This window comes from Lolium rigidum, chromosome 3 (assembly GCF_022539505.1).
Source record: "Lolium rigidum isolate FL_2022 chromosome 3, APGP_CSIRO_Lrig_0.1, whole genome shotgun sequence".
Taxonomy (NCBI): Eukaryota; Viridiplantae; Streptophyta; class Magnoliopsida; order Poales; family Poaceae; genus Lolium; species Lolium rigidum.
Window position 1 is genome coordinate 213970184 of NC_061510.1, and position 23768 is coordinate 213993951.

The 23768-nt window shown below is 39.8% G+C and overlaps 1 long non-coding RNA gene across 1 annotated transcript; it reads right to left on the bottom strand.

Annotated features, from left to right (window-relative positions):
- Positions 1 to 18105: 18105 nt before the first annotated feature.
- Positions 18106 to 19215, bottom strand: LOC124699848. The gene is made up of 3 exons (XR_007001539.1): positions 19096 to 19215; positions 18292 to 18345; positions 18106 to 18154 (listed from the first exon to the last, which is right to left on the bottom strand). It is a non-coding gene; the product is annotated as an uncharacterized LOC124699848 (long non-coding RNA).
- Between the last annotated feature and the right edge of the window lie 4553 nt (positions 19216 to 23768).

Here is a 23768-nt window from a genome sequence, read left to right on the forward strand (position 1 = left end):
CTGTGCGCATCACACCTTCCTCTTGGGGTTCCCAACGGACGTGTCAACTACGCGCAATCAAGCCCTTTTTCTGGCACTGTTGCCGGGGAGATCAAGACACGCTGCAAGGGGAGTCTCCACTTCCAATCTCTTTACTTTGTTTTTGTCTTGCTTTACTTTACTTTATTTACTGCTTTGTTTGCTGCACTTAAACAAAACACACAAAAAATAGTTGCTAGCTTTACTTTATTTACTGTCTTGTTCACTATATCGAAAATACAAAAAAATTAGTTACTTGCATTTACTTTATTTAGTTTGCTTTATTTACTACTGCTAAAATGGGTACTGTTGAGAATACTAAGTTGTGTGACTTCACTAGCACAAATAATAATGATTTCTTATGCACACCTATTGCTCCACCTCGCTACTACAGCAGAATTCTTTGAAATTAAACCTCGCTTTATCGAATCTTGTTATGAGAGAGCAATTTTCCGGTGTTAGCTCCGATGATGCTCGCTGCCCATCTTAATAATTTTGTTGAACTATGTGAAATGCAAAATTATAAGGATGTAGATGGTGACATTATAAAATTAAAATTGTTTCCTTTCTCCTTAAGAGGAAGAGCTAAAGATTGGTTGCTATCTCTGCCTAGAAATAGTATTGATTCATGGACTAAATATAAGGATGCTTTTATTGGTAGATATTATCCTCCCGCTAAAATTATATCTTTGAGAAGTAGCATAATGAATTTCAAGCAATTAGATAATGAACATGTTGCTCAAGCATGAGAGAGAATGAAATCTTTGGTAAAGAATTGCCCAACCCATGGACTAACTACTTGGATGATCATCCAAACCTTTTATGCAGGATTGAATTTTTCTTCGCGGAACCTATTGGATTTAGCTGCTGGAGGTACCTTTATGTCCATCACTTTGGGGGCGGCAACAAAGCTTCTTGACGATATGATGATAAATTACTCTGAATGGCACACGGAAAGAGCTCCACAAGGTAAGAAGGTAAATTTTGTTGAAGAAACCTCCTCCTTGAGTGATAAGATTGATGCTATTATGTCTATGCTTGTGAATGGTAGATCTAATGTTGATCCTAATAATGTTCCTTTAGCTTCATTGGTTGCCCAAGAAGAACATGTTGATGTGAATTTCATTAAAAATAATAATTTCAACAACAATGCTTATAGGAATAATTCTAGTAACAACTATAGGCCATATCCTTCGCTAATGGTAATAGTTATGGGAATTCTTATGGGAATTCTTACAACAATAATAGGAGTGTACCCCCTGGTCTTGAAGCCATGCTTAAAGAATTTATTAGTACACAAACTGCTTTTAACAAATCTGTTGAGGAAAAGCTCGATAAAATTGATATTCTCGCTTCTAAAGTTGATAGTCTTGCCTCTGATGTTGATCTTTTAAAAATGAAAGTTATGCATAATAGGGATATTGATAATAAGATAGTTTCTACAGAAAATGCCATCCAAGTTCGAATTAATGAGAATATTAGAATGATGGCTGAATTGCATGCTAGGTGGGATAGAGAAGAAAATGAAAAACTAGCTAAAGAGAATAATGTAGCTAAAGTTTGGACTATTACCACCACTAGTAATGTTAATGATTCACATGTTGCTACACCTCCTACTATCAATGGTAAAATAATTGGTGTTGGCAATGTTACTACTCCTAGTGCAAAGCATGCAAAATTGCCTGAAACTGCTAAAACTGCTGAAATTGATAAAACTGCTAAAATTTTTCAAAATATTGGGGACAATGATCCCATTGCTGTAGATCATAATGGTTTAGATTTTGATGATTGTCACATCTCTGAAGTTATAAAGTTCTTACAAAAGCTTGCTAAAAGTCCCAATGCTAGTGCTATAAATTTGGCCTTTACAAAACATATTACAAATGCTCTCATAAAAGCTAGAGAAGAGAAACTAAAACTTGAAACCTCTATTCCTAGGAAGTTGGAAGATGGTTGGGAGCCTATTATTAAGATGAGGGTCAATGATTTTGATTGTAATGCTTTGTGTGATCTTGGTGCAAGTATTTCTGTTATGCCTAAGAAAATCTATGATATGCTTGACTTGCCACCATTGAAGAATTGTTATTTGGATGTTAATCTTGTTGATAATGCTATAAAGAAACCTTTGGGGAGGATTGATAATGTTCGTATTATGGTTAACAATAACCTTGTCCCCGTTGATTTTGTTGTCTTAGATATTGAATGCAATGCATCTTGTCCCATTATATTGGGAAGACCTTTTCTTCGAACTCGTTGGTGCTACCATTGATATGAAGGAAGGTAATATTAAATATCAATTTCCTCTCAAGAAAGGTATGGAACACTTCCCTAGAAAGATAATGAAGTTACCTTATGATTCTATTATTAGAACAAATTATGCTGTTGATGCTTCGTCTCTTGATGTTACTTGATTCACACTTTCTGCGCCTAGCTGAAAGGCGTTAAAGAAAAGCGTTTATGGGAGACAATCCATTATTTTAATTCTGCACTTTATTTTATATTTGATCCTTGGAAGTTGTTACTAATGTAGCAACCTCTTCTTATCTTTATTTTATTGCATTGTTGTGCCAAGTAAAGTCTTTGATAGTAAAGCCAATACTAGATTTCGATTACTGCGCAGGAACAGATTTCTTGCTGTCACGAATTTGAGCAGTAGTCTCTGTAGAAAAATCAACAAAAATTGCCAATTTACGTGCGTGATCCTCAGATATGTACGCAACTTTCATTCAATTTGGGCATTTTCATCTGAGCAAGTCTGGTGCCACTTTAAAATTCGTCTTTACGAATTGTTCTGTTTTGACAGATTCTGCCTTTTATTTCGCATTGCCTGTTTTACTATGTTTGATGGATTTATTTGTTCCATTAACTTTCAGTAGCTTTGTGCAATGTCCAGAAGTGTTAAGAATGATTATGTCACCTCTGAATATATGAATTATGCACTGACTCTCTAATGAGTTTGTTTCGAGTTTGGTGTGGAGGAAGTTTTCAAGGGTCAAGAGAGGAAGATGATACAATATGATCAAGAAGAGTGAAAAGTCAAAGCTTGGGGATGCCCCCGTGGTTCATCCCTGCATATTTTAAGAAGACTCAAGCGTCTAAGCTTGGGGATGCCCAAGGCATCCCTTCTTCATCGACAACTTATCAGGTTCCTCTAGTGAAACTATATTTTTATTCCATCACCTCTTATGTGCTTTACTTGGAGCGTCTGTTTGTTTTTGTTTTTGTTTTTGTTTGAATAAATCGGATCCTAGCATTCTTTGTTTGGGAGAGAGACACGCTCCGTTGTTTCGTATGAACACATGTGTTCTTAGCTTCATCCTTAATGTTCATTGCGAAAGTTGGACTATTTCATTCATTGTTAAATGGTTGGAAACGGAAAATGCCGCATGTGGTAAATGGTTTAATGTCTTGAATAATGTGATACTTGGCAATTGTTGTGCTCATATAGATCTTGTTTAAGCTCTTGCATCATGTACCTTGTACTTATTAATGAATAACAACATAGAGCTTGTTAAAATTTGGTTTGCATGATTGATCTCTAGAGTCTAGATATTTTCTGGTTGAGGTGTTTGAACAACAAGGAGACAATGTAAAGTCTTATAATAGTTACAATATGTTCATATGTGAGCTTTGCTGCACCTTTAATACTTTAGTTTGCTTCAAACAACCTTGCTAGCCTAGCCTTGTATTGAGAGGAATTCTTCTCGTGCATCCAAATCCTTGAGCCAATAACTATGCCATTTGTGTCCACCATACCTACCTACTACATGGTATTTCTCCGCCATTCCAAAGTACATTACTTGAGTGCTACCTTTAAAACTTCTATTCTTTGCCTTTGCAACATATAGCTCATGGGACAAAATAGATTAAAAACTATCGTGGTGAAGAATATGTACTTATGTGTCTTATTTCTTAATAAGTTGCTTGTTGAGCGGTAACCATGTTTTCTGGGGACGCCATCAACTCTTTTACCTTTGTTGAATATCATGTGAGTTGCTATGCATGTTCGTCTTGTCTGAAGTAAGGGCGGTTTTCACAATCAAATGGTTTGAGTATGCATACTGTTAGAGAAGAACATTGGGCCGCTAACTAAAGCCATGATTCATGGTGGAAGTTTCAGTGTGGACAGCTAATCCTCAATCTCTTATGAGAATATTAACTGTTGTTGAATGGTTATGCATTAAAGAGGAGTCCATTATATGTTGTCTATGTTGTCCCGGTATGGATGTCTAAGTTGAGAATAATCAAAAGCGAGAAATCCAATGCGAGCTTTCTCCTTAAACCTTTGTACAGGCGGCATAGAGGTACCCCTTTGTGACACTTGGTTGAAACATATGCTATGCAATGATAATCCGTGTTAACTGATGTCTACGGGTGCTTCTATTCTTGTAGACAGTGTTGGGCCTCCAAGAGCAGAGGTTTGTAGAACAGCAGCAAGTTTCCCTTAAGTGGATCACCCAAGGTTTATCGAACTCAGGGAGGAAGAGGTCAAAGATATCCCTCTCATGCAACCCTGCAACCACAAAGAAAGAAGTCTCTTGTGTCCCCAACACACCTAATAGGTGTACTAGTTCGGCGAAGAGATAGTGAAATACAGGTGGTATGAATAAGTAGTAGCAACGGCACCAGAAAAGTGCTTTGCCCAGGACAGTAAACAAGCAGTAGTAACGCAGCGAGTAGTAACACAAAGATAGAGAACAATGAACAAGCAGCGATAGCGATATTTAGGAACAAGGCCTAGGGATTAGACTTTCACTAGTGGACACTCTCAACATTGATCACATAACAGAATAGATAAATGCATACTCTACACTCTTGTTGGATGATGAACACATTGCGTAGGATTACACGAACCCTCAATGCCGGAGTTAACAAGCTCCACAATTCAATGTTCATATTTAAATAACCTTAGAGTGCATGAAAGATCAATAAGACTAAACCAAGTACTAACACAGCATGCACACTGTCACCTTCACACTATGTAGGAGGAATAGATCACATCAATACTATCATAGCAATAGTTAACTTCACAATCTACAAGAGATCATGATCATAGCATACGCCAAGTACTAACACGGATGCACACACTCGTCACCATTACACCGTGCAGGGAGGAATAAAACTACTTTAATAACATTGCTAGAGTAGCACATAGATAAATTGTGATACAAAACACATTGCAATCATAAAGAGATATAAATAAGCACTTCACTACGCCATTCATAACAGTGAGTAAGTATTCTGTGAAATATAGCCTAAGAGACCCACACGGTGCACACACAGTCACCTTTACACACGTGGGACAAGGAGTCTCCGGAGATCACATAAGTAAAACTCACTTGACTAGCACAATGACATCTAGATTACAAGCGTCATCATATGAATCTCAATCATGTAAGGCAGCTCATGAGATTATTGTATTGAAGTACATAGGAGAGAGATGAACCACATAGCTACCGGTACAGCCCCGAGCCTCGATGGAGAACTACTCCCTCCTCATGGGAGCAGCAGCGGTGATGAAGATGGCGGTGGAGATGGCAGCGGTGTCGATGGAGAAGCCTTCCGGGGCACTTCCCCGCTCCGGCAGGGTGCCGGAACAGAGAGTCCTGTCCCCCAGATCTTGGCTTCGCGATGGCGGCGGCTCTGGAAGGTTTATGTGGGTTTCGTTGTACGTAATAGGGTTTTCGCGACGGAGGCTTTAAATAGGCGGAAGGGCAGCCTCGGAGGGGGCCTGGGGCCACCACACCATAGGGCGGCGCGGCCCCCCCTCTGGCCGCGCCAGGGTGTGGTGTGGGGCCCCAGGGCTTCCCTCTGGCGGCTCTCGGGTGTTCTGGATGGTTCCGGGAAAAATAGGAACCTGGGTCTTGATTTCGTCCGATTCCGAGAATATTTCGTTACTAGGATTTTTGAAACCAAAAACAGCAGAAAACAGGAACTGGCACTTCGGCATCTTGTTAATAGGTTAGTTCCAGAAAATGCATAAATATGACATATAATGTGCATAAAACATGTAGGTATCATCAATAATATGGCATGGATCATAAGAAATTATCGATACGTCGGAGACGTATCAAGCATCCCCAAGCTTAGTTCTGCTCGTCCCGAGCAGGTAAAACGATAACAAAGATAATTTCTGAAGTGACATGCCATCATAACCTTGATCATACTATTTGTAAACATATGTAATGAATGAAGCGATCAAAACAATGGTAATGACATGAGTAAACAAGTGAATCATAAAGCAAAGACTTTTCATGAATAGTACTTCAAGACAAGCATCAATAAGTCTTGCATAAGAGTTAACTCATAAAGCAATAAATCAAAGTAAAGGTATTGAAGCAACACAAAGGAAGATTAAGTTTCAGCGGTTGCTTTCAACTTGTAACATGTATATCTCATAGATAATTGTCAACATAGAGTAATATAACAAGTGCAATATGCAAGTATGTAGGAATCAATGCATAGTTCACACAAGTGTTTGCTTCTTGAGGTGGAGAGAGATAGGTGAACTGACTCAACATAAAAGTAAAGAGAATGGTCCTTCAAATAGGAAAGCATCGATTGCTATATTTGTGCTAGAGCTTTTATTTTGAAAACATGAAACAATTTTGTCAACGGTAGTAATAAAGCATATGAGTTATGTAAATTATATCTTACAAGTTGCAAGTCTCATGCATAGTATACTAATAGTGCCCGCACCTTGTCCTAATTAGCTTGGACTACCAGATCTTTGCAATGCACATGTTTTAACCAAGTGTCACAATGGGGTACCTCCATGCCGCTCGTACAAAGGTCTAAGGAGAAAGATCGCATTTTGGATTTCTCGCTTTTGATTATTCTCAACTTAGACATCCATACCGGGACAACATGGACAACAGATAATGGACTCCTCTTTAATGCATAAGCATGTGGCAACAATTATTATTCTCATATGAGATTGAGGATATATGTCCAAAACTGAAACTTCCACCATGATTCATGGCTTTAGTTAGCGACCCAATGTTCTTCTCTAACAATATGCATGCTCCAACCATTAAGGTGGTAGATCTCTCTTACTTCAGACAAGACGGACATGCATAGCAACTCACATGATATTCAACAAAGAATAGTTGATGGCGTCCCCAGAAAACATGGTTATCGCACAACAAGCAACTTAATAAGAGGTAAAGTGCATAAGTACATATTCAATACCACAATAGTTTTTAAGCTATTTGTCCCATGAGCTATATATTGTAAAGGTGAATGATGGAATTGTAAAGGTAGCACTCAAGCAATTTACTTTGGAATGGCGGATAAATACCATGTAGTAGGTAGGTATGGTGGACACAAATGGCATAGTGGTTGGCTCAAGGATTTTGGATGCATGAGAAGTATTCCTCTCGATACAAGGTTTAGGCTAGCAAGGTTATTTGAAACAAACACAAGGATGAACGGTGCAGCAAAACTCACATAAAAGACATATTGTAAACATTATAAGACTCTACACCGTCTTCCTTGTTGTTCAAAACTCAATACTAGATATTATCTAGACTCTAGAGAAACCAAATATGCAAACCAAATTAGCAAGCTCTAAGTATTTCTTCATTAATGGGTGCAAAGTATATGATGCAAGAGCTTAAACATGAGCACAACAATTGCCAAGTATCAAATTATCCAAGACATTTTAGAATTACTACATGTAGTATTTTCCAATTCCAACCATATAATCATTTAACGAAGAAGAAACTTCGCCATGAATACTATGAGTAGAGCCTAAGGACATACTTGTCCATATGCTACAGCAGAGCGTGTCTATCTCCCATAAAGTGAATGCTAGGATCCATTTTATTCAAACAAAACAAAAAACAAAAACAAACCGACGCTCCAAGCAAAGTACATAAGATGTGACGGAATAAAAATATAGTTTCGGGGAGGAACCTGATAATGTTGTCGATGAAGAAGGGGATGCCTTGGGCATCCCCAAGCTTAGACGCTTGAGTCTTCTTATAATATGCAGGGGTGAACCACCGGGGCATCCCCAAGCTTAGAGCTTTCACTCTCCTTGATCATATTGCATCATACTCCTCTCTTGATCCTTGAAAACTTCCTCCACACCAAACTCGGAACAACTCATTAGAGGGTTAGTGCATAATAAAAATTCACATGTTCAGAGGTGACACAATCATTCTTAACACTTCTGGACATTGCATAAAGCTACTGGACATTAATGGATCAAAGAAATTCATCCAACATAGCAAAAGAGGCAATGCGAAATAAAAGACAGAATCTGTCAAAACAGAACGGTCCGTAAAGATGGATTTTATTAGGCCACCAGACTTGCTCAAATGAAAATGCCCAAATTTAATGAAAGTTGCGTACATATCTGAGGATCATGCACGTAAATTGGCTTAATTTTCTGAGCTACCTACAGGGAGGTAGACCCAGATTCGTGACAGCAAAGAAATCTGGAACTGCGCAGTAATCCAAATCTAGTATCAACCTTTCTATCAACGACTTTACTTGGCACAACAAAACACAAAACTAAGATAAGGAGAGGTTGCTACAGTAGTAAACAACTTCCAAGACACAAATATAAAACAAAGTACTGTAGCAAAATAACACATGGGTTATCTCCCAAGAAGTTCTTTCTTTATAGCCGTTAAGATGGGCTCAGCAGTTTTAATGATGCACTCGCAAGAAATAGTAGTTGAAGCAAAAGAGAGCATCAAAAGGCAAATTCAAAACACATTTAAGTCTAACATGCTTCCTATGCATAGGAATCTTGTAAATAAACAAGTTCAAGAAGCATAATGCAACAAGCATAGAAAAACTAGACAAGCTCAACTTCAAGATTTTAAGCATATAGAGAGGTGTTTTAGTAACATGAAAATTTCTACCACCATATTTTCCTCTCTCATAATAACTTTCAGTAGTGTCATGAGAAAACTCAACAATATAACCATCACATAAAGCTTTCTTATCATGAGTCTCATGCATAAAATTATTACTCTCCACATAAGCATAATCAATTTTATTAGTAATAGCGGGAGCAAATTCAACAAAGTAGCTATCATTATTATTCTCATCAAGTGTAGGAGGCATAGTATAATCACAATAAAATTTACTCTCCATAGTAGGTTGTACCAAAAGACCACTATTATAATCATCATAAATAGGAGCAAAAGTATCATCAAAGAAAATTTTCTCCTCAATGCTTGGGGGACTAAAAATATCATGAAAACCAGCTTCCCCAAGCTTAGAACTTTCTATATCATTATCAACAATGGTGTTCAAAGCGTTCATACTAATATTACTACCAGCATGCAAATAAGATTCCATAGGTTTTTTAATTTTCGCATCAAACAATCCATGTTTTAAATCAGGAAATAGAATAAGAAGCTCATTGTTGTCCATTATGCCAAACTAGTGTAAACAAGAAACAAAAAGATGCAATTGCAGGATCTAAAGGAAATAGCTTCGAGCACAAACACAATGGCGCCAGAAAAGTACTCGTTACCTAGAACCGGAGTATGAGTGCCTTTTTACCTTTCCTCCCCGCAACGGCGCCAGAAAAGTGCTTGATGTCTACGGGTGCTTCTATTCTTGTAGACAGTGTTGGGCCTCCAAGAGCAGAGGTTTGTAGAACAGCAGCAAGTTTCCCTTAAGTGGATCATCCAAGGTTTATCGAACTCAGGGAGGAAGAGGTCAAAGATATCCCTCTCATGCAACCCCGCAACCACAAAGCAAGAAGTCTCTTGTGTCCCCAACACACCTAATAGGTGTACTAGTTCGGCGAAGAGATAGTGAAATACAGGTGGTATGAATAAGTAGTAGCAACGACACCGGAAAAGTGCTTTTCCCGGGACAGGTAAACAAGCAGTAGTAACGCAAGCAATGAGTAACGCATAGAAGTAGAACAGTAAACAAGCAGCGATAGCAGTATTTAGGAACAAGGCATAGGGATTAGACTTTCACTAGTGGACACTCTCAACATTGATCACATAACATAATAGATAAATGCATACTCTACACTCTTGTTGGATGATGAACACATTGCGTAGGATTACACGAACCCTCAATGCCGGAGTTAACAAGCTCCACAATTCAATGTTCATATTTAAATAACCTTAGAGTGCATGAAAGATCAATAAGACTAAACCAAGTACTAACACAGCATGCACACTGTCACCTTCACACTATGTAGGAGGAATAGATCACATCAATACTATCATAGCAATAGTTAACTTCACAATCTACAAGAGATCATGATCATAGCATACGCCAAGTACTAACACGGATGCACACACTCGTCACCATTACACCGTGCGGGAGGAATAAAACTACTTTAATAACATTGCTAGAGTAGCACATAGATAAATTGTGATACAAAACACATTGCAATCATAAAGAGATATAAATAAGCACTTCACTACGCCATTCATAACAGGTGAGTAAGTATTCTGTGAAATATAGCCTAAGAGACCCACACGGTGCACACACTCGTCACCTTTACACACGTGGGACAAGGAGTCTCCGGAGATCACATAAGTAAAACTCACTTGACTAGCACAATGACAACTAGATTACAAGCATCATCATATGAATCTCAATCATGTAAGGCAGCTCATGAGATTATTGTATTGAAGTACATAGGAGAGAGATGAACCACATAGCTACCGGTACAGCCCCGAGCCTCGATGGAGAACTACTCCCTCCTCATGGGAGCAGCAGCGGTGATGAAGATGGCGGTGGAGATGGCAGCGGTGTCGATGGAGAAGCCTTCCGGGGGCACTTCCCCGCTCCGGCAGGGTGCCGGAACAGAGAGTCCTGTCCCCCAGATCTTGGCTTCGCGATGGCGGCGGCTCTGGAAGGTTTCTGTGGGTTTCGTTGTACGTAATAGGGTTTTCGCGACGGAGGCTTTTAATAGGCGGAAGGGCAGCCTCGGAGGGGGCCTGGGGCCACCACACCATAGGGCGGCGCGGCCCCCCCTCTGGCCGCGCCAGGGTGTGGTGTGGGGCCCCAGGGGCTTCCCTCCGGCGGCTCTCGGGTGTTCTGGATGGTTCCGGGAAAAATAGGAACCTCGGGTCTTGATTTCGTCCGATTCCGAGAATATTTCGTTACTAGGATTTCTGAAACCAAAAACAGCAGAAAACAGGAACTGGCACTTCGGCATCTTGTTAATAGGTTAGTTCCAGAAAATGCATAAATATGACATATAATGTGCATAAAACATGTAGGTATCATCAATAATATGGCATGGATCATAAGAAATTATCGATACGTCGGAGACGTATCATTAACCCAAGCTAATTAGGACAAGGTGCGAGCACGATTAGTATACTATGCATGAGGCTTGCAACTTATAAGATGTCTTATACATAACTCATATGCTTTATTACTACCGTTGACAAAATTGTTTCTTGTTTTCAAAATGAAAAGCTCTAGCACAAATATAGTAATCAATGCTTCCTCTCTGCGAAGGGCCTATCTTTTACTTTATTGTTGAGTCAGTTTGCCTATTCCTTCTATCTTAGAAGCAAACACTTGTATCAACTATGTGCATTGATTCTTACATGTTTACCTATTGCACTTGTTATATTACTTTGTGTTGACAATTATCCATGAGATATATATGTTGAAGTTGAAAGCAACCGCTGAAACTTATATCTTCCTTTGTGTTGCTTCAATGCCTTTACTTTGAATTTATTGCTTTATGAGTAACTCTTATGCAAGTCTTATTGATGCTTGTCTTGAAAGTATTATTCATGAAAAGTCTTTGCTATATGATTCATTAGTTTACTCATTATCTTCATCATTGCTTCGAATCGCTGCATTCATCTCATATGCTTTACAATAGTATGATCAAGATTATGATAGCATGTCACTTCAGAAATTATCTTTGTTATCGTTTACCTACTCGAGGGCGAGTAGGAACTAAGCTTGGGGTTGCTTGATACGTCTCAAACGTATCTATAATTTCTTATGTTCCATGGTACTTTTATGATGATACTCACATGTTTTATACACATTATATGTCATTATTATGCATTTTCCGGCACTAACCTATTGACGAGATGCCGAAGAGCCGATTCTTTGTTTTCTCGCTGTATTTGGTTTCAGAAATCCTAGTAAGGAAATATTCTCGGAATTGGACGAAATCAACGCCCGTGGGCCTATTTTTCGACGATGCTTCCAGAAGACCGGAGGACTTATGAAGTGGGGCCACGAGGCGCCGCCACAACAGGGCGGCGCGGCCCAGGTGCTGGCCGCGCGGCCCTGGCTTGTGGGGCCCTCGTGTGGCCCCCTGACCTGCCCTTCCGCCTACTTAAAGCCTCCGTCGCGAAACCCCCAGTACCGAGAGCCACGATACGGAAAACCTTCCGCAGACGCCGCCGCCGCCAATCCCATCTCGGGGGATTCAGGAGATCGCCTCCGGCACCTCGCCGGAGAGGGAATCATCTCCCGGAGGTCTCTTCATCGCCATGATCGCCTCCGGATCGATGTGTGAGTAGTTCACCCCTGGACTATGGGTCCATAGCGGTAGCTAGATGGTTGTCTTCTCCTCATTGTGCTATCATGTTAGATCTTGTGAGCTGCCTATCATGATCAAGATCATCTATTTGTAATCCTTCATGTTGTGTTTGTTGGGATCCGATGAATATTGAATACTATGTCAAGTTGATTATCAATCTATCATATATGTTATTTATGTTCTTGCATGCTCTCCGTTGCTAGTAGAGGCTCTGGCCAAGTTGATACTTGTGACTCCAAGAGGGAGTATTTATGCTCGATAGTGGGTTCATGCCTCCATTAAATGCGGAGACAGTGACAGAAAGTTCTAAGGTTGTGGATGTGCTGTTGCCACTAGGGATAAAACATCGATGCTTTGTCTAAGGATATTTGTGTTGATTACATTACGCACCATACTTAATGCAATTGTCTGTTGTTTACAACTTAATACTAGAGGGGGTTCGGATGATAACCTGAAGGTGGACTTTTTAGGCATAGATGCATGTTGGATAGCGGTCTATGTACTTTGTCGTAATGCCCTGATGAAATCTCATAGTACTCATCATGATATATGTATGTGCATTGTTATGCCTTATTTATTTGTCAATTGCCCAACGCGTAATTTGTTCACCCAACATCTGCTATCTTATGGGAGAGACACCACTAGTGAACTGTGGACCCCGGTCCTATTCTTTACATCTGAAATATAATCTACTGCAATTGTTCTTTACTGTTCTTCGCAAACAAACATCATCTTCCACACAATACGTTTAATCATTTGTTTACAGCAAGCCGGTGAGATTGACAACCTCACTGTTACGTTGGGGCAAAGTTCTGTGATTGTGTTGTGCAGGTTCCACGTTGGCGCCGGAATCCCCGGTGTTGCGCCGCACTACACTCCTCCGCCATCAACCTTCAACGTGCTTCTTGACTCCTACTGGTTCGATTAAACCTTGGTTTCTTACTGAGGGAAACTTGCTACTGTGCGCATCACACCTTCCTCTTGGGGTTCCCAACGGACGTGTCAACTACGCGCAATCAAACACCAAAGATGTTCAAATCATTCATACTCAAATCCCACCAAAGTTACAAGTGCTAGGCAGTAATTAGAGAGGGAGAACAAAGCTGGAGTCTAGCAAATGACTCCAAGATCTAGATCTAATGGGCTCCCCTCACTTAGAGGAGGAATTGGTCGGTTGATATTGTATATCTAGATCTCTTCTTCCAAAGACCTCAAAGAGATGCAAGAATCATAGGAGGGAATGGAGAGGAAGCAAACTTTTAAGGTTCAACAATGGAGTAGAGAGAGAGAGAGATAGCGCAAAGTGAATGGTTTACCTAACCTCCTCAAGGAGGAAGAAAGGCCTTATATAGTCAAAGGATAAAAACTAGTTGTTTGAGGTGATTTTGTGAAGGCATTCCGGTGACAAGTCGGTGGACCGACCTATATGCCGGACAGTCCGACGCACCAGCCGGTGGCACTGTCTCCCACACCGATTTGGTTGAGTGCCAACCAGTGGCCCGCCAAAACTGTTTGGGTTCGGTGCACCAGGCTTGTCGCCGAGACCTGAGTCGGTATGACCGGTGGTCACTAGGTCGTACGCCGGTTCACAACTAGTTCGGTAATGTGACCATTCCAGCGGCCATCGGCTCACAGGCAGGTGCAGACTGTGCATTCTGGTGGTGAGGCCGGCGGTGTTGGTTGGTGCATCTGTTTCGCGAAAACAATTCAAACAACCTTTTTTTGTTCGAGAACTAAGTTCTCCTGCATTGTTCCGAAACTCCGATTAAAATAAAACCAATTTTTTTGGAAAAATATAACGACAAGAGCTACCCCAACAAATGAATATTAGGAAATATTAGGAGCCAACAAAGGAGATTTTTCCATGAATTTAGAGGTGGAACCTCTCCACACGAAGAACCGATTAAAACTCCAAACTCAAAAACACAATATAAGATGCATACAAATTCCGTTTTCTATGAACTTGAGCTTGTTAGAAATCTAGCAACATGCTCAAAAACCTCACATAGAGAAACACCAAGAAGCAACAAAAATATGGGATGCAAAAGCATGCAAATGATTGAGTTCCCTAAGATGATGTGATCAAGTCACCCAACTAAAGCCCCTCTTGATACTGCGGCTATCTATCCTATAACCTAGTCTGCCAACAACCACCTTGAGACCGGTATAATGAAAACCTAGCAAGACCATACATTTTCCTTGCGCATCCCGTTTGATTCTGATGACACCTCTTCAAGCTTCATTCAATCTAGAATGCTTCACCTGATCATTGTTGCTTCGTGAAGACATACAATTTGTTCCCCATGCACCACTATGGGATAGCTTCATTAAGTCACATTTTCACATGTCCATTATCATCAAATGAACGACAAGCTTCAAGCGTATGATCTTCTCAAGATGCTTATCTTGAACTTGCCATTCTCAACCTTGATTACTATCACTACTTGATGCCATCCTCTTACGGGCTGTATGAAATCTTAATTTTTGATGTATGCCCATGGAAAGAGACCTAACCCACATAGACAACACAAACACACATATATGATGGTTTTAGTTCACAAAGCATAACTGATAAAGCTTACCCTACCATAAGATCACATTATCCAATGTGGTACATTCTTTATGCTTCATGTGTTGACCAACTTGAATCCAATCTCCGCTCTTATTCTTGATCAACCTTGTATATTCTCATGCTCTATCTCAATATCTTGAGGCATACAAACAACTCTTCATTTGATTGCATGCTCTAAATCTTAGCTAACCATAGCTCAACTCATGAGTTTATCATGACACCGATTTAGAGGCATATCTTGAATTCTTAATGGCATTCTTACTTGAACCCAACACATATGGACTACAAGCATTACCTATGGACTATTGCTTCATATAAAACTCAATGCAAATATTGGTTCATATGGATTGTCACTAATTACCAAAATCACACATAAAGGCAATGTATCCTTACATCGGTGCATGCACTTACATAACTATAACTACTATCAGATTTTAAGTTACAGGAGATCGAACAAGTTACTTTAATTTCTACTAAACAAAACACCATATGTTATAACAGCAGCGTAATTCAGCACAAGCAATCAACAAAAAATGAAGAATCATTTAGCCAGAAAATCAACAACAAACAAACAATGAGTTGCAAAGCATCTTTTCTCTCTATCATTTTGTAATAATCAAAGAGGGCAGCAGGAACTAACAAGCAATATACAAAGCAGAGATATATATACCGAGCATATCATGAAAAATTCTAATTTCAGTATAGCGGCTAGATCCATTGACCTAGGCCACTTCCTTTTCCTCTATTGCGGCTGCCGAACAGCTCGGGCGGCGCCTGCTTCTTTCTCTACTTGCAGCTCAACTTCGTGGCTGAGCCGAGCCCATAGGCGCTTCTCCGCTTCCCAAGACGCCACCGGTACCTTCTCTCTCTTCCCCACCAACTCCACAGCCACCCCTCCCTCTCCTCCCCCTCGCTCAGATGTGTCGCCAGTAGCCCTCTGGGATGACCCCTTCCTTCTGAGCGGAGTGGGCTCCGGCGGTAGCCTTAGGGGGAGGCAAGGCGGGAAGGTGCGCCGATTTGTTTTGCGGCAACCATGCCGGTGCCCCTAATATGCAACAAGAGGGACAAATTTGAAGCTACCTGAAAAAATTAGGAACACCAAATAGTCTACTGAGCCCTTTGTCTGTTGCCCAAATACGTAAAATAACAGTATTTAAAGCACTAAACCTATTTTACAACATTATAGAAAGATGCTCTAAGAAGGCCTTGGCGTCTACATGGCTACCCCCACACCGCACGCGGCGTCGGTCTCCGTTGCTAGCTGAAGCATGACGTGACGAGCTTTCATTCGGTAACCGCCTAGCGCGTCGTCGTTATTACAAGCTTCACTAGATGACCTGTTGCGCTATCGCGCAATGACGGAGGCTAACCATAGGGTTTCTCTTATTTTAGTACCGAAGGTTGGAGCAGAGCTTTTCCATCGAGTACAATAGTATCCGACGGGGCGTGTTATCGCATTGCTCGACGGCCGTTGTACTCTCATGTGGGTAATGCTCTCGATATCTCTTCCACTTTCCGTTGCGTAATTCACTTGCTATCACGAGAATATTAGATGCGATTTCTTATTTCGTCACTTGCACATTTGTCTTTCATCGCAATGTTTAAGTGTACCTATGCACTGTGTTTTAATAACTTTCAAATAATACCCGTTGCGCTATCGCGCAAATGGCGGAGGCTAACCATAGGGTTTGGCTTATTTTAGTACTGAAGGTTGGAGAAAAGCTCTTGCATCGAGTATAATAGTATCTGACGGGGCGTGTTACCGTGTTGCTCATCGTAATCGTTGGTTTATTTCAATAATGGAGGCTCGGGAGCATGTAGCTCTTTCGATGGCCTTCCCATGGTGAGCTATATTAGTATTCAACGTGTTTCGTTGGAGGAAACGCTCTCGATGGCCCTTGTACTCTCATTTGGGTAATGCTCTCGATATGTCTTCCACTTTCCTTTGGGCAAACCAGTTGCCATCACCGGAAAGTGGTTGTGATTTCTTATTTCGTTACTTGCACATTTATCTCTCATCGCAATGTCGCAATGTTTAAGTATACCTATGCACAGCGTTTTAATAAGTTTGAAATATTTTTTTGTTGTGTCGTTCTTATGTGTAAGGTTCGATGGGAGGAATGTTCACCAAAGCAAAAAAAAAAACATTTAGGCCGACATTATTTTAAATTAGACACAGAAAACGGAGGGGTCGTTCACGTCCCCTAACAGGTCAGACCCGGCGCAGAGGCAAAAGCGAGACAGTTAATCATAAGGTTTACACGGCTGATGTTTATTTAGTTGTCCAAGAATTCATTAGGTCATCGTGGCCCCTTAAGCCTATATAAGCATTTTTTTATAAAAAAACATTCAAGCAATTATATAAAGATAACACATATATGATGCAGAAGCGATTTTTTTTTTCATCCAACCATTTGTTAATACTCCCTCCGTTCGGATTAAATTGACGCGAGTGCCTAGAGAAAGTAGCCTACGGACGTGATTGCCTCGCGTCGATTAAACATGACCAGAGGTAGTAGAAAAGAGAAATAAATGTGTATAACATAGAAGCCAATCTCATGTTTTTTGTGCCATCAAGACATTCAATAAGTATGGTGTTATTTTCTTCAATGTGAATACACCAAGATCATAAATAAGAAGCAAAGAACAGATGTGATCAGGCCACAAAAAGTGGTCTTTATCATACTCGCATACCAGAATTATTATACATCATAACCGCAGGTTCCTCCCATAGTAAGCCTATCAAACAAACAAAAAAAAGAATTACGATCAAATATACAGCTGAGAAAATAGAACATACATAGTGAGTTAGTGACTATAAAAAAAGGTGAGAATTATTCACCTTGCTATAAGGGCATGCGTGTGATCTAACTAATATGCACATGGCCAATAGTTAGTATAGCTTGTACTTTGGGAAAGGGGAAAATGCTAACAGTTTTCTTTTGGATCAAACAAATGCCAGAGACAACAAACTCAAATAATTAACTAAATTGGATTATAACTCGTAGAAATGAAATTGTGAGGCAAAAAATGAGTCCTCTGCAGACGGTGACCTGCAGACAATAAAAAACACTTTTTGGTCACAACTTTCCTCTGCTCATAAGAAAGAAAACAATCAACAAATTAAGCAAAATTACAGCTAACATTGCAAGATGATAAAACCATGGACAGTGAAGGAAAAAGGGCTCACCTTGCTGATGTAGCGTCAAAGATGGCCTTCTTGGGGAAGGCAGTAGTTGTGGACCTGGAACAGGAAATCGAGGATGTGGTTCTTCATGTATCATGTATCAAGGCAAGAAATTAATTTCAGGTCTATTAATTGTCACAGCCCATTACTATGTGAGTTTTGATTCTAGTACCATGTGTGTCAACTAATTAATTTGGGCCAGAGGGGCACTATTAAAAGACAAACCAATTTTTTTTTAGCATACATCAAGTATTAAAAAACATTGGCAATGTATTAATATATTGTATCTCATCTTGTCAATTAATTCCTTGCCTTGATATATTCAGTTGAAACGTTCCAATAAAAAAAGATTTCGTATTTAACTGAAAGGTGTAAGTACGTGAGAACCAATATTTTCAGCGGCTTCATCAACAAAAAGAATTAGTTATTTTCAGATTTCATGGTACAATGAGGACTATCTATCCCACCTCCCGTCTTAACATTCAGCTGACCCAACTAATAAAACAAACCGGTCTGATAATATGAATCAACATCGATGTTAAAGAGTATAAATGCTTCGTCTACTCACCCTCCTTCTCGCTATTATTTTCCTTTCTATAATTTTTCTTGTTGATTCATGCCTTACAGACTCACTACTAATTCATAAGACAAGGCATGATGAGCAACAAAAAATAGCTGCAAGTATGAAAAGGCAAAGCACTATCAATTACCAATGAGCCAGTACAATGTCACACAAATATAGTCTTATTAATAACTATGCAGGAGATGATTCATTCTCCATAGATGAAAAAATAAGAAAGATCTCACCTAGAGCTTAGGACCTTTGATGTGGCCATGATGATGCCTGCAATATCACCTTTAACAATGATTCTCCATTGCCCGGCCTGTACCAAACATCATTCCGGATTTACATAGAGCCCTGATTTATGGATTCAGATATTAGATATCTTGTCAACCCTAAGCAACAATAAAATATAGGTTAGGTTGTATACAAGAAATAACATCAGCCAGTGAAATGATTTCTTCAAAAAACGAAAAGAAACATTCCATAGCAGCAAAAGCTTGATTTAACTCTTCACGAAGAAATAACATCGGCCGATCAAATGATTTCTTCAAAAAACGAAAAGAAACATTCCATAGCAGCAAAAGCTTGATTTAACTCTTTACGAAGAAAACCCCCTACAAACTAACAGCTCAAATGGAGAGGAAATATTGCAATAAAATGAAAAGCAAAGCCCCATGGAGATTGTAGCACTGAGACCACACCATGTCCCTTTTGATAGCATTTATTTTACATAGCGAGAGCCGAAGTATATACAATCTAATACGATAAACACAGGACAAAGAAGGAACATGTATTTTCAGTTGTATCAATAGACCGTGACACATAGCCAGATATATAGTTCCCCATGATGCAAAAAATAGCTCAAGAACAAATGTTTGAGGCTGCAATCATGACCAGAAACTGCATCTTTGATAGACCACAGAAAGATTTAACTTTAGGTGGAATTCTTAGGCCCAAATGCAATTTGCAATATAGTTGTGTATCATTATCAAGATGTTGCCTCCACGACAATTTTGTCTTGGTCAAGCAATCCGCGAGGCTACTTCACCAGTTGGGCAATCCGAGGGTTCTGCTGAAACTCGACCTGGCCAAGGCGTTCGATTCCATATCTTGGCCATTCCTGTTTGAGGTCCTTCGCCAATATGGATTCGGTCAGAGGTTCCTGGAATGGATCGCCATCCTGCTTTTCTCAGCTAGCACCCGAGTCCTCATCAACGGCGAGCCTGGACCTCCAATCTGGCATAGACCTCATAGAGAAAGGGATAGGTAAAATACCTTGGCTGAATACGACTGTACCATACATGTGACATAAACGCCATGGCTAAATACATCAACACAGATTATGTGCACCTACATACACAAAATGTTTCGCATTAACATCAAATCTTGATATAAGGGATATGCTTCAGTAGCTTTCAATATAGTAAGCGGACAGAGAATACATGATAATGTTCAGCTCTTTTCTCATAACACATTTATTAGTTCATTTAATAGAGATCGAAACCACATCAACCACTAATATTAAAGTGCAGTCTAGAAAAAAATGCAGCGATCAGCAAGCCTCTAGTTTAATTCTACATGTGGCATAGGCACCAACGATGAAAACTCACAAGCAATCTCTCGCATAGAATGCACCCACTCAATTTCTTGGAAAAAAATAATGCAAAACTCACTCTTACAAATCACATACCTGTACCTCAAGAATTCATTGTATAATAGAAATCATTTCCCTAATAAAACTATGCTTCTACCACGAACAGAAAACTTCTTTTATTTGGCCCCGATTTGATGCAAGAAAAAAGTCGATATTTTTCAGGAGATAAAATACAAATTAGAAACTTCATGATCTCCACTTTCAAAGAGGCAAACAAAGAGGCAAGAAACAAAGATTCGTTATTGATGCATATCCACTTTCAATACATGGAAACAATATCACAACATGAGGTAGCCACAACATGCATTCATGTATGACAAATAACCATAAAACGTCATCCAACGGCCAACGAGCACTTGCCGCTGGGAGTATAGAAATAAAGGACAACCGCATAGCATGTCACCATTGCTGAAATAAGGCTCCCATTTTGAGTAAGCATACTTACCAAAGATGCGAAAAGAGAACTCGGAATAAACCTCCATTACAGATTGAAGGATAATATTAGCTTTAGAATATAGCAAAAATAACATATCCGTGCTGAAACAACAAGACCTTTTCTACGGTAACACTTAAAGCAAGAAGACAAGAACTAAATGGGAACCAAGCCAGAAGAAAGCATATTAACATATTAACAAAACACGAAAAGATGAAGTTAGTAAAGAACTTGAGAGGATTCGGAGGCCCTTTGAAGATAAATAAAGTCTTGTCAAACCTGCCGATGTACCAAGATTGCTGGTCGGAAAATTGCATCATGTCATTCCCAGAAAAATAAAGAAACTCACTGCTAATCGGCACCCTACAGAATTCAATAGCAGGTCATTCCCAGACTTCCCAATAGTAGCAAGAAACATGTTTGCAATCAGACCTATGCGTATATATCCAGCCAAAAATATTGTATATACAACAAATTGGTTTATCTATAATGAAGTGCACAAAGACCTCAGGTTTCCATCCAATAACTGTATGCAATTAATAAAAGGGGATAGCGATCTACAAGCATGCAAAAGTACATAACAAACTTATTTTCTCTTCTAGAAAGAATGCCAAAAGCACATCCAAGTAGATGGCTTCTTTCCTCTAGAAAAGAACAGACACATCAGCTGATCAAGTAGATTGTCATTCAGAAAAATAGAAATAGAAATAGAAATTTATGAATCAATTTCAGTTGCCACTCCTCGTCACGGATCAATGTGAAATATGGAGTTACAACTAAAATAGAAAATGATGAATCAATTTCAGCTTACCACTCATGTCACACATCAATGCGAAATATGGAGTTACCACTCCATATTTTGCCTCTTTCTTGTAGATCCGATGCAATGTTCAAACTAATATACTACCAAATCAGTTACCACTCATGTCACACATCAATGTGAATTATGGAGTTGATAGTTACCACTCCATATTTTGCCAAATTCTTGTGGATCCTACGCAATCTTCAAACTAATATAGTACAAAATCTACAGGTTGATAGCGGCAAAGATGTGTTGTTGCTGGCTCTTACAAACCAGCGAATTTCCACAACACTATTTGAGATCAGAGCTCATCACGGCAGCAAGACACGGAAATATCAATCGTGCCGGATGGATCAAATCATCTCTGGCCAGAGATGCAAATAGAAGAATGGAGAGGAAAAACTTTAGGATTAGAAGGAAGATATGAGCCTAACCCGAAGGTGAATCTTGCAATAGCCATTTATCTATTATATTTGCAATTTTTGTACTCGTATTTACTCCACATTTAGCTTGAAGTGATGATAAGACTATATCAAGATTGGTTAGTAGATTTTGCTCTATGTTTCCTTTGCATGCATGCTACTCCCTAATTGCAAATCCCTTATCCCCGCCGTGTGTGTATCTGCTGAATCATTGCATCATAACCAACTCGCTAAATATACTACTCCAATTTGCAAGTATATTCAGTGAATATGACAGTAAGTAAAAGGAGTACGAGAAATGGTAACACAATATGACAGTAAATTGACAAGAAATGGTAACACATTATGACAATAAAAGGAAAATGCATTGGCAATTACTCCATTTGGGATTGACAGTAAAGAAACTTTGAGAAGCAGTACACAAGTTTACCTTGTTATTTTGTACTCCAACTGCTAAAGCAACTGACAAGGCATGGCGGGGAAGGCTGGAGATGATCTTGATTAGTGGAAGATTGACCAACTGCTGAAGCAATCGTCAATCCCACCGCAGAACTGCCCTCGGCTACTCGTCCATTAACATGAACTGTCTGTTCATTTAGTAAAACACATAATAGAAATTGATCAAATTTCCATTCAAAGATCAAAGACAAGGCTAACTCTCGCTCAGCTCTTTTCACTTCATTTCTAAGACATCTCCACTATGCGGAATAGAGAACAAGGCTAACACTGCTCAGCTCTTTCACAATTCCCACATCGAAATAAGTAAGGTAATCAGGTAGCAGCATGAAGCACATGCATACAAGATTAATCAACAATATATGAAGTATTGTTCCAGTAAATATGAAAATTTAACTCTTGATTACTTCAGGCAAGTAGACAAACCGACCAAGCGCAACCTTATGACCCTATCCCAATAATTATACGTTTTATTACCTTGCAACCTTGCAAACAATTTAAAAGGAATCCATGCGCACTTTGTCAAATTTACAACCCCGGGAAGTTACAAAAGAAATTAAGGAATACATACTCCTATTAAATTTGAAATGAGTACATGCTGAAGATGTTTGGTCAAACTTTAATCTCACAATTCAGGAGGCTACGGATGTGCTTCATGTTATTGAAGCATGATTAGAAAAAATGGGAGCAAATGAGGTATCAGAAGGTTCAATTACATTTGGTTTACAACCCAATTCCGAAGCCGGGGTATCTAGAAGGGTATCTAGAATTACTCACGGATCTTCATGACAGAGGGCAGCTGGCTCCCGAGATTCGAAATCGCACCGTAGCAAGTATTCACCGCGGGTTGATTCAATTGGTATAGGCGATTCAATTTGTTGTTAACGCGATTCTAAAGACGAGTAAATTAAAAGAAATAAAGGCTGCTGGCAGGATCGATTCGATTGAACGGATAGTGGAGAGGAGAGTTTCCTCACCGCAGGTCGCGTCCTTCTTCCCGTCGGTGCGCCGGCCTGGTTGCGCGTCGGGGCGGCGTCTTGGAGGAGGACGTGGGGAAGGAGTTCGGCGGCCGGCATGTTCTTCTCGCGGCTGCGACGACCGGATCTAGCGGGCACCGACGGCAGGAAATTGGTCGCCTCCTCCGGATC